This window comes from Arachis ipaensis, chromosome B3 (assembly GCF_059453495.1).
Source record: "Arachis ipaensis isolate K30076 ecotype BB chromosome B3, ASM5945349v1, whole genome shotgun sequence".
Lineage (NCBI taxonomy): Eukaryota > Viridiplantae > Streptophyta > Magnoliopsida > Fabales > Fabaceae > Arachis > Arachis ipaensis.
Window position 1 is genome coordinate 125,490,939 of NC_142438.1, and position 12,667 is coordinate 125,503,605.

The 12,667-nt window shown below is 37.0% G+C and overlaps 1 pseudogene; it reads left to right on the forward strand.

Annotated features, from left to right (window-relative positions):
* The first annotated feature begins 9,163 nt into the window (after positions 1–9,163).
* Positions 9,164–11,406, forward strand: LOC107633609 (phytochrome A pseudogene; annotated as a pseudogene).
* Positions 11,407–12,667: the final 1,261 nt, after the last annotated feature.

Sequence of the window (12,667 nt, forward strand, 5' to 3'; positions counted from 1 at the left end):
ACATAGAACAGTCAAAAGGTAAACACAAAAAATAGACAATCAAAACATGCACTAAAAAGAAAAGAGAATACCAACATGATTAAATATGAAGTAAGCAAAAAGCAAGGAATAGCACGAAGTACAAGACAAGTGTACAATGCACGGACGAACAGTAGAAAAAAAAATATGAAGGCAAGGGAAGCTAATAAAAAGGAAGAAAAGAGATAGGTTACAGAGACAAAGCAGTTACAAATGAGACTCCAACGTTTCAAAAAAACAAAAACGAAATGCGAAGGGGCGGGACACAAAAAGGGAAAACCTAAAAAATTCCATGGCATTAAAAACGTCATTATAACAGTTAGGGAACCACGACGGACGAAACCCCCCCTTCGGAAAGAGCAACGGACAGGTGATGGGATGTCCTAAAGCGTCTCACGGTTCTCTGACATCACCCGTAGAACCAGGACAATGCCTTCCCCGCCAAGTTCACAGTTACACGACCTAACAAAAACTCCAGCGACGAAGATTGAGCACACTCACTCTCTCGCTCCGGAGGCAACTCTTCCGGACCCGATTTTCGGGTCCTCCCACGGAACGGTCACTGAACCCGACAGCCCTAAGATTGGGCCATCTTCTGTAGGCCTGAGTATGGATATTTGTAGAATATTAATTGAGTTCCATTCATTTTTAGATTTGGCTGAGTTTTAGGCCAAGATATAAACAGTTATCTAGCGAGATTAATTTTATAATTAATGAACAAAAATAATTTTAATTGTTTATAATTATGCTCAATTCATACAAGAAGAAAAAAATATTTCAAAGATAATGCAAAATCAGTTTAAAATAATCTAAAATTATTTTATCTTTTATTTTTTAATTATCGTTTAATTTATTTTGTATTTAGTAATTAATTAAATAATATTAAATATAATAAATATATAATTATTTATATTATTGACTTTTGGGATGTATATTTAGCATCATCGTTTTAAAAAAATGAATTTAGCTAACATATTAATGTTATTAATTGAAAATTTTTTTATTAAAAGAACAGACAGAATTAAAATTTCATTCCATATTGAACTTTTTTAAGCTGGTAAGCCGGTAAGGTTAGTTATCTCATTGTAAGACGAAGTCTATTAATGGTACCCAACATTAACAAGGTTGTATCCAGTGAAAGATCTAAGGGATTCTTTTCTTGAAGAAATAAAAAAAATTTGATGCCTCTATTTTTTTTTTTAATTTCATGGAAGAGTTTTAGTGTGTGATCTAGAGCTGGTTGTCACGGTAAATTTTAGATTTGAGTGTTAGCACAATAGCGTTGGAGTGTGTTTAAGACCGTGACATGGTGCCTTGTTTTTCATCATCCAGGCTTCCAAAGAGCTTGAGTTTAGCTTTTTTCTCCTAATTAATGTTTAGTAAACAATTAATTAATTAAAGATTAATTATATCCTAGGACATTAAAATCGTATCTAAATAAAGTAACAACAATGCTAGGGAACCAAGATAGTATCAGCAAAAAACCTGCCAACTCTTGTTGGGCTAAGAACATGAAGTCCAGTCCACTTCAGCAACATCCCAAATTAACCTAGGTAAACATAATTAACCTAACTGAACCCTCTCTTCACCTTTCACCGTTTCACTGTCTCAGACCTCCAAAATCATCCACGGCAGTTCCACACCACCAGCCGAATTGCGTGGCGTTCTCCTCCGCCCTCGACGGCTGCTGCGCCTCAGTCTACATCGTGCGGGCAACATCAATCCTCCATAGCTAGCTTTAGAACGCTGCAAAGCTTCTCTCTCGTCGACTTGGTCACTGGCCCGTCAGTCGGAGTCACGCCCATCTCCGCCGCAACGACGTCGTGCCACCCAATTACGAGGAACAAGGCGGTTCTGGGTGTCACCAAGAGTGCGCCGCTACTGCTTCATATTGGTGTTGGCGGCGCCATTGAAGCATCTCTGCCCTGCTACCACGAACGCAACAAAACATCCCCTGCCCCAGTATCAAAACATCCCTTGCGAGAACTAATTAGTGAGTGTTTAGTATTTGGAGTTGATTAATATCTGTTTTTGAATACCACGGTTTACAAGTTGTGGGATGTTGCCTTTGACTTGGTTATAAATATGGCTTTGTTAGATGTTACTGTTGATTGCATCGGACGGTTTTGTTAGAGGTTTTGGTTATAGTGTTTCATCTCCAAACCTACCAGAAGGCATTTTCTTCAAGATTCAATCACTAACAAATTAATTGATTACCAATTCAACATCATCTCAAAATACAGGGAGAAGGGAATATGGGAAAGGGAGAACAGGGGAAGTGATGATGCATGGACTTACCAATAGTGACTGGGTGACGAAGAGGACCCGACCCCAGAAGAGGACGAGAAACGAAGCAAGTGACGACCCTACGACGGTCCACAATCCACAGCGACTCGCGATGGCGAGTACTTGAAACCAGAAGACGACGAGCGATGACGATTCGACGAGTTGCTTCTGTCGCCGGCGAGTAGGAGCCCAAGGAAGGCTGCGAGTTGTTGAAACGCCGGCAACGAGACGAGAGGAGCAACGAGACGCCGGTGAGTGTGAACGAGTAGAGACTCTAGTCAGACCGAGAGACTCTCTAGTGGCAGTGAGAGAGAAGAGAGAGTTTGAGTCTCAGAATTGAAAATGAGAGAGACGTTCGTTGAGAGTGTGCTGGTGAGAAACCCAGGGAGATGAAGACATGAAGCTCTTTTCTTTTATTTTTTTTTCAGTTTTTTAGATGACTTTTTTTTTGTATGAACAATTAGAGATGAAGGTTGGGTGAGAAACCAGCAAATCAAAGAACAAAGCGCTTTTTTTTAGTATTTTTTAGATTTGTTTAATTTTTTTTGTATGAAGGATTGATTAGTGTTTATGAAAAGAAAAATAATTTTGTTAAATGGGTTTTATTTTTATTTTTTAGATTATTTAAATTTTGAAACTATAAAATTAAACAATTTAATTAATCTAAAAGAGTAATTTTTGTCTAATATATAAAAAAAGGTATTTAAGTCTTTTAAAAATTTTAAATAAAAAAATATTTTTTATTTTTATTAAATTATAAAGATATTTTAGTAAAAGTAATGATATGATATATTTTTTTTTAAAAAAATTTAAATGCTAATATGAAAAATAAATTTTACACATCTTATTGTTATTTGTCTATATTTTAAACGTATCGGTACGTATGAATTTATCATCATACCGTAACAAACACCGATTTAAAAACTATTGAAATACAATTTATTTTTTTTGTCCTAATCCAACCCATACAAAATAAAACCAAGAGAACTTCAATACAACACCCACTCCATGTTATTATATTACTTATATACACAAAATTAAACTAAAAAATTCACAACCCACAAAAAAAAAAAAATTCATTAAAACACAACATTATACAAAAACTCAACAAACTAATACGCCTAAAAACGCCCAAGACAATAATCATTATTAACTAACATCATTACATCAATATGCAATTAACCCTAACTAATTATGAAGAGAAAAGAGGACGTGTCAGTAGCCTCTGCAGAGCAACCTCTTCCTCCCTGCAACGAAGTCACACGCGTCACACTAAATGGCGCCACCTACTTTCATCACATGAGGAACCAACTTTCTTTCCTCACCAGTGTATTGGCCCAATACTAAGCAAGTAAGCATATGTTTACTTGTTTCCATTTCTCTGAACAGTGGCGACTCACGAGCGATGAGTTGTGTAATCTGAAGTGAGGATTTGTAGTAGTTTATCTTGCTTGAGTTGTTGTCACTTGCCACCAAAAACTCATTAACTCATAAATATCCATCTTTGCCTAAAATTCCTTCACTTTCACGCCATACATAGCTGCTGCTTCTGCTTTGGCTTCGGCTTCGGCTTCATCTTCTTCATCTGCATCACACCCACATCACCCACATATTCATAATTCTTAGTTCCGAGGTCGGTGATTTTGTTAGGTAAACAGATGACACAGCAAAATATAGAGATGAAAAATTAGAAATTTGTATAAAATATGGAAACAATTGAATAACTTTCTTTGAGAATTACAACTTCTCTCTATCACAAGGAGACTACAAAACACTCTCTCTTGACAAAAGGAGAACACACTTCTCTCTATATATATAGAAGAAAACTACTCAAAGAAATATTATGTTATTCTCTTTGGATGACTTGATTGAAATGAATTAAAGAAAAACTCAATTTATACGTGAGTCTCTTCAATATGAACCATCCGTCAATTAAAGGTATATAATTCTTCTCTTTTTCAACCACTAAAATTCTAAGATTATAAATTAAGATTGTTTATTACCTCTCATTTTATTTAGTTATTATTTATTTATATATTTTCTAAAATTAGCTTTACTAATTTTCACAATCTCCCACTTAAAGCTAATTTTGATAAATTTTCAAAATTCATGTTGCTCATGTATTCCATAGGCCGTATGAGAATCTACACCATTCAAACTTTTCTGTGTTGATTGGTTTTGTCATGGCATCTGCTAGGTTATCTTTAGTGTGAATCTTCTGCATATCAACACTTCCTTCTTCTACTACTTCCCAAACAAAGTGATATTGTACTCCAATGTGTTTTGTTCTTGAATGAAAGGCAGGATTCCTTGCAATGTGCAAGGCACTCTGACTGTCACAATACACAGAAATCTTCTGTTGTTTGTGCCCGAGTTTTTCTATCAACCTTTGGATCCAAATAGCTTCCTTGCATGCTTGTGTAGCTGCCATATATTCAGCTTCTGTAGTAGATAAAGCTACAACAGTCTGTAATTTAGATAGCCAGCTCACAGCTCCTCCTGCAAGTGTAAATACATATTCTGTAGTAGATTTTCGTTTATCAAGATCACCTGCAAAATCTGAGTCGACATATCCATTGACAATGAATTCCGATCCTCCAAAACATAATGCAACATTCGAGGTCCCTTTGATGTATCTCAAGATCCTCTTAACAACATTCCAATGCTCTTTACCTGGATCTGCCATGAATCGACTTACCACCGCAACTGTTTGAGCGATATCTGGTCTTGTACAGATCATGGCATACATAAGGCTTCCCACTGCTGATGCATACGGTACTCGAGACATTTCCATCCTCTCTGCTTCACTACTAGGGCACATACTTGAGGATAATTTAAAATTAATAGGAAGTGGGGTTGAAATTGGCTTGCATTCTTGCATGTTGAAGCGTTGCAAGATCTTCTTCAAATAATTCTTTTGCGATAGCCAAATCTTCCTATCCTTTTTGTCTCGGTGAATTTGCATCCCTAAAATCTTGTTTGCTGGTCCCAAGTCTTTCATATCAAACTCCCTAGCCAACTGTGCCTTCAATTCTTGGATTTGATCTTTGTTGGGACCTACCACCAACATGTCATCCACATACAACAGCAGAATGATGAAATCATTATCACCAGACCTCTTGTAATAAGTACAATGATCTGAACTAAGTCTGTTGTATCCAAGGCTAATAATGAAAGAATCAAATCTCTTGTACCAACACCTTGGCGCCTGCTTTAGACCGTACAGAGATTTAGTTAACCTGCAAACCAAGTTTTCTTTTCCTTTTTCTTTAAAACCTTCTGGTTGGAGTATATATATCTCTTCTTCAAGTTCTCCATGAAGAAAAGCAGTCTTTACATCTAATTGCTCTAGATGTAAATCAAATGCAGCACACATAGCCAAAACTACTCTAATAGTAGTTAGTCTCACCACTGGAGAAAATATTTCATTGAAGTCAATACCTTCTTTCTGAGCATATCCCTTGACAACCAATCTTGCACGATATCGTTCCACCTGATCATTACTATCTCGTTTGATCTTGTAAACCCATTTGTTACCAATGGCTTTCCAACCTGCTGGAAGTTCAACAAGTTTCCAGGTATGGTTTCTATGTAATGCCTCAATTTCTTCTTGCATTGCTGTCATCCACATAGAAGCGTCTGGAATGCGCATAGCCTCCATAAAAGTTGTTGGCTCTCCATCTTTTGTCAAAAGACAATATGCATCATGGTTTGTTAAACATAATTTGAGTGCCATGATGGGGTTCTTCTTTGTCGAGTGGATCGACGAACTTCTATGTCATTGGCCTCTGCTTCTTGTTCTTCGTGCTGTGGTTCTACTTCAGAAAGATCATCTTCTCTGCATTTTTCATCTATTTGAACAGTGGTTATCTCTTTAACAGTGCTGTCATTTTCTTGTTCCTTTTGCAATTCATCTTCTGCAAATATTACATCTCTACTGACAACTACCTTGCGGACAGTGGGATCCCACAGGCGATACCCCTTAACTCCGTCAGTATAACCCAAGAATATACATTTTCTAGACTTTGGATCTAGCTTTGTTCTTTCCTGGGAGTTGTACATCACGTACACAGGACAACCAAATATATGTAAAGAAGAATAATTAGGTGGCTTACCTTGCCACATCTCCATTGGTGTCTTTAATCCAATTGCAGTTGATGGTGACCGATTTATCACATAACAGGTGGTTTTAACAGCTTCTGCCCAAAAAGACTTGGCTAAACCTGCAGTCTGCAACATAGCTCGTGCTCTTTCTAGGAGAGTCCTATTCATTCGCTTTGCTACACCATTTTGCTGAGGCGTATATGCAACTGTGAATTGTCGTTGAATACCTGCTTGCTTGCAAAATGTTAGAAAATTACCATCAACATATTCTCTTCCATTATCTGTCCTTAAACACTTGATCTTCTTTCAGATTCAAGTTCTAACTTTGCTTTGAACTCTTTGAACATCGCAAACACGTCTGACTTTTTCTTGATCGGGTACACCCATAGCCTCCTAGAGTAATCATCAATAAATGATACAAGATATTTTGCTCCTCCTAGGGACATCTCCGGCGATTCCCACACATCAGAATGAATCAACTCCAATATGTGCTTGCTCCGAGCAGTTGATCTACCAAACGTCAATCTATGTTGTTTGCTTGTAACGCAGTGCTTACAAAATGGTAACTTTACCGATTTGAGCCCGAGAATGAGATTACGTTCTATAAGAATCTTCAAGCCTCGTTCTGACATGTGGCCTAGTTTGCAATGCCATATCATCGTCATTTCTTCTTGGCTTGTTGAAGCAACTGATGCCTCTGCCTCTTGCAAAGTATCTCCCATAAGCATGTATAGATTTGCTGCAATCTTTTCTGCTTTTATTACCACAAGAGCTCCTTTAACAACTTTTAAGATCCCACCTTCAATATGGGTCTTACAACCAAGTTCATCCAATTGCCCAATCGACAACAAATTCTTCTTCAAGCCTTTCACATGTCTTACCCCTTGAAGTGAACGAATAGAACCATCAAACATTTTTATTTTGACAGTACCCATTCCAACAATTTCTAAGGCATGATCGTTTCCCATAAACACAGATCCTTCCAAGACAGGTTCATATGTACAAAACCAATCACGATGAGGAGTCATGTGCCATGTTGCTCCTGAATCAACAATCCAAACATCAGTGAGCTGTTTACTGCCTTTAGAACCAATTGTTGCTTCGCCATACAGGATTTCTCCATCATCAGAGGTACTTGCAACACATCCTTGAGAACATGATCCTTCTGGAACCTTCTCTATACTCTTCTTATTCCAACAATCTTTCTTGAAGTGCCCTCTCTTACCACAATTGTAGCATTTGACCTGCTTCTTACTTTGTGACTTTGGTCTACTTTGACTCCCACTGAAACCACGCTCCATTGATCTCCCTCTTGTCATCAACAAAGCCTCTGCTTGTTTTGAGCTTTCTAATCTATCTTCCTTATTCTTGCGCCTAGATTCTTCTTCAAGAACCGCAGCAGCCATGTCATCAAAAGAAAGATAATCAGTCAAAACATTATTAGTTAAGTTAATGATAAGCTGATCATATGAATCTGGTAGACTTTGAAGTAAGAGCTCTGCACGTTCGTTTTCCGCTATGGTATATTCCAACGATGAGAGTTGGGAAAATAGCGTATTTAGATTGTTGATGTGATCCGTTGCCGATGTGGATTCACTCATTCGAAGAGTATAAAGTCTTCTCTTCAAGAATATCTTGTTGTGAAGTGACTTGACTTCATATAATTTGGTGAGAGCATCCCAAATTTTCTTTGCTGTCTTTTTCTCTGCTACACTTGATAAAACTGAATCAGCTAGTGCCAAGTGTAAGTTTGCAACAGCATTGTTGTCCATCTCCTTCCATTTTTCATCTGTAATTCCAGTGGGTCTACCTTCAATTGCTGTCACGCAATTGTCTTTTCTCATAATGGCTTTTATCTTCAATTTCCATATGGAAAAATTACTCCCATTGAATTTCGGAATTTCATACTTTGCTGCCATTTTTTTTTAGACGGTAACTCGCAGCGGAAAAAAAAATATATTAATCAGCAACCTTTGGCTCTGATGCCACTGTTAGGTACCAGACAAATGACACAGCAAAATATAGAGATGAAAAATTAGAAATTTGTATAAAATATGGAAACAATTGAATAACTTTCTTTGAGAATTACAACTTCTCTCTATCACAAGGAGACTACAAAACACTCTTTCTTGACAAAAGGAGAACACACTTCTCTCTATATATATAGAAGAAAACTACTCAAAGAAATATTATGTTATTCTCTTTGGATGACTTGATTGAAATGAATTAAAGAAAAACTCAATTTATAGGTGAGTCTCTTCAATATGAACCATCCGTCAATTAGAGGTATATAATTCTTCTCTTTTTCAACCACTAAAATTCTAAGGTTATAAACTAAGATTGTTTATTACCTCTCATTTTATTTAGTTATTATTTATTTATATATTTTCTAAAATTAGCTTTACTAATTTTCACAGATTTCACCTTTCTCTTTCTCTGCTCTACGCTTAAAACCTGGAATTCTTGCTTATAATTGTTTCTTTCTGTGCTGATAAGCTGTGCTCTGCTGAAGCGTGTCTCTGTAGCTTGTGTGCGTCTTTGTGCTTAGAATATCAATATGCTATTTAGTTACTTGGGATATGAATCGAACAGTGTTTTCTTCGTTAGTCATGCTGTGATTGAGCTCATAATTTATCATTACTTTGAATAATTTGACTTTCAAGAATTTTGTCATATTCGAATAAGGCTCTATATTTATTGGTTCCGGCATCAGAATGTCATCGTCGAGGCCAAGCCAATCATCCAGCAGTTAACTATGGATGCAAAGCTCCATCCAAACTCTGAGGAGTCCGGTAGTTCCTTTGACAACTCGAATTCGGTGTGGTTGTCTTCCGGTACAAGCCAACATGTGACAGGGTCACAGCAGCTTATCTTCATCATATGCAGAATGGAAAGTTCGTCCTGCCCTTTGGGTGCTTGCTAGCTTTGGATGAGAAGACATTTAGGGTCATTGCATACAGTCAGAATGCATCTGAAATGCTTACCATGGTTAGCCATGCTGTCCCAGGTGTTGGTGATCACCCTGCTCTTGCCATTAGCACCGACATTCGGACTATTTTCACGGCCTCGAGTGCTGTTGCTTTGCAAAAGGCCCTTGCAGTTCTGAAGGTTTCCCTTCTTAACCCCATTTTAGTTCATTGCAAGACTTCTGGGAAACCCTATGCAATTGTTCATCGTGTTACCGATAGTTTGATCATTGATTTTGAGCCTGTTAAGCCTCATGAAGTTTCCATGACTCGGCCAGAGTGCCCAATCTTACAAGCTTGCAGCAAAAGTAATAACTAGATTGCAGTCTTTGCCCAGTGATAGCATGGAAATGCTTTGTGACACCATGGTTCAAGAAGTTTTTGAGCTCACGGGTTATGACAGGGTGATGGCTTTAAATTTCATGAGGATGATCATAGAGGGAAGTGATTGCTGAGGTTGCAAAGCCAGGCCTTGAGCCATATCTGGATTTGCACTATCCAACCACTGATATTCTCCAAGGTCTATATGATAGTTGATTGTCATGCAAAGCATGTGAAGATGCCTCAAGACCCCAAAGTTTTCATTGATTTAACTTTATGCGGTTCAACTTTAATAGCTGCTCATAGTTGCCACTTGCCACTTGCAATATATGAATTCAATTGCTTCCCTGGTTATGACAGTTGTGGTCAATGATAATGAAGATGGGGATGGATCTGACGTTGTTCAGCCACAAAAGTGAAAGAGACTTTGGGGTTTAGTAGTTTGCCATAACACTACTCCAAGGTTTGTTCCCTTTCCTCTAAGGTAGGTTTGTGCATTTTTGGCTCAAGTATTTGTCATCCATGTGAATAAGGAATTAGAGTTAGAATATCATATTGTTGAGAAGAACATCCTACGCACGCACTCTTGTGCGATATGCTGATGCGAGATGCACCCCTTGTTATTGTATCACAGAGGCCTAATATAATGGATCTTGTGAGATGTGATGGAGCAGCACTCTTGTATAGAGACAAGGTATGGAGATTAGGTGTGGCTCCAAGTGAATCTCACATAAGAGAGTTAGCTTTATGGCCCTCTAAGTGCCATAAGGACTCCACAGGTTTGAGTACAGATAGCTTGTCTAATGCAGGCTTCTTAGGAGCTGCTGCTCTTGGTGACATTGTTTGTGGAATGGCAGTTGTGAGAATTTCTTCCATGGTCGTAGTTTTCTGGTTTAGATCACACACTGCTGCAGAAATCAGATGGGGTGGTGCAAAGTATGAACCTGGTGAAAGCGATGATCCTACAAAGATGAGTCCAAGATCATCATACAAGGCTTTCCTTGAAGTTGTGAAGGGAAGGAGCTTACCATGGAAGGACTATGAATAAATGAGATTATGGATATAAGCACGCAAGCTATTGATACAAGACTAAATGGTTTGAAGATTGAAGGGATGCAAGAACTACAAGCAGTGACGAGTGAGATGGTTGGATTAATTGAAACAGCATCAGTGCTAATTTTGACAGTTAATGTTGATGGGATGGTCAATGGATAGAACACAAAGATTGCTGAGTTGACAGGGCTTTCAGTTGAGGAACTATTGGAAAGGATTTACTTATATTGGTTGAGAATTTTTCAGCAGAGAGAATCAAGAAGATGCTGGACATGGCACTACAGGGTATGTTTTTTTTTTCTATTCCTTTTGGCTATCCATGAATGTTGCATTGATGAAGAATTAACAAAAATATACCTACAATCTCAGATTTCCATATTCTCTATAGATCATTTATTTATTTGTTTTGTTACTTTGAAATTAGGTAAAGAAGAAAAGAATTTCCAATTTGAGATCAAAACACAGTGAGAAGATAGTCATGGACAAATTCACTCGAATTGAAGGTGACTATAGGGCGATTGTATAGAACCCACACCCATTGATCCCCCCAATATTTGGCACAGGTGAATTTGGCTGGTGTTGTGAACGGAATTCAGCCATGACAAAGATAATTGGATGGAAGAGAGATTATGGGATGGATAAAATATTTGAAAAATAAATTAAAAAGAAAACAAAATCAATTTGAGTAAACTACTAAAATAGTACTTGGAAATACGTATTGCTGATAAAATGAATCCTAAAAAATACTAATGACAAATAATTTCTCGAAATATTTAAAAATACGACAAAAAAATTAGATATTAAATATTCTAAAAAATAACTTCAGATATTAAAATTGGATAAAAAAATTTGCAATCATTATTAGAAAAATAAAATATTATCTTTAAAATTTGATAATTTTTTGTCAAGTGAATTTTTTTTTATTATGAATGATCACATTTTTTTAAAAAATAAAAAGTTTCTATACTATTTTGAATTGTTGAGGGAGATGAATACTTGATATTACTACACCAAAACAATCACTAGAAGAAGAAAGAATTGCATTATAAAGTTGAAAGGTCTCTCGGGAGAGTAGATAGAAGATGAAGCAGAATTGGGGGAAAATACAGTAGAATTTTGCAAAAACTTCTATAAGGAAGAGGGAAGCACCTATGATTATATCAACACACGCAACAACTACCCTTCCATCAATGAAGAAAAATATATTAGCTCTACCACCCCAATAGAGAGTGAGATTAAGCGAGCCATATTTAACATAAAATTCCCTAAGGTAGCGTTTGTTTTGAGGTACTGAGACAGAGACTGAGAGACTGAGATTCAGTATTGTGTTTGTTAGTTCAGAGACTGGTACTAAAATTTCTGTCTCTGTCTCTAAAATTTCAGTATTTCAGTACCTCCAAAAAGTAGGGACACAGGGGACTGAAATTTTTAGAGATGGAGACTGAAACTTTAATAACATTTTATACCTAAAATAGTTTCATTTCAATTAATTAATTCCAATTTTACCCTTTGTGCAAATTAAATTAGAGTTTCATTCTTGTTTCAATTCCTGTCTCCCATTTTGCACCAAACAGAATACTGAGATTTATTTCAATCCCTGTCTCTTAGTCTCTGTCTCTCAGTCTCAGTCTTTCCGTCTCTGTCTCTCCACCAAACGCTACCTAAAGGCTCCTGGCCAAATGGGTTCCCATCCTTGTTCTACAAAGATAATTGGAAGACTATTAAAAGGAATGTTATTCACCAATGAAAAAAGTTTGGTTGGATCCTAATTTGATTGAACATCTAAATAAGACTTTGATCGCCCTTATACCCAAAATATAGATGCCAGAGCACATCTCTCAATTTTGTCCTATTGCATTGTGCAATGTTTGCTACAAATGCATGACTCAAATCTAAGTAGAAAGAATAAAGCTAGCTTT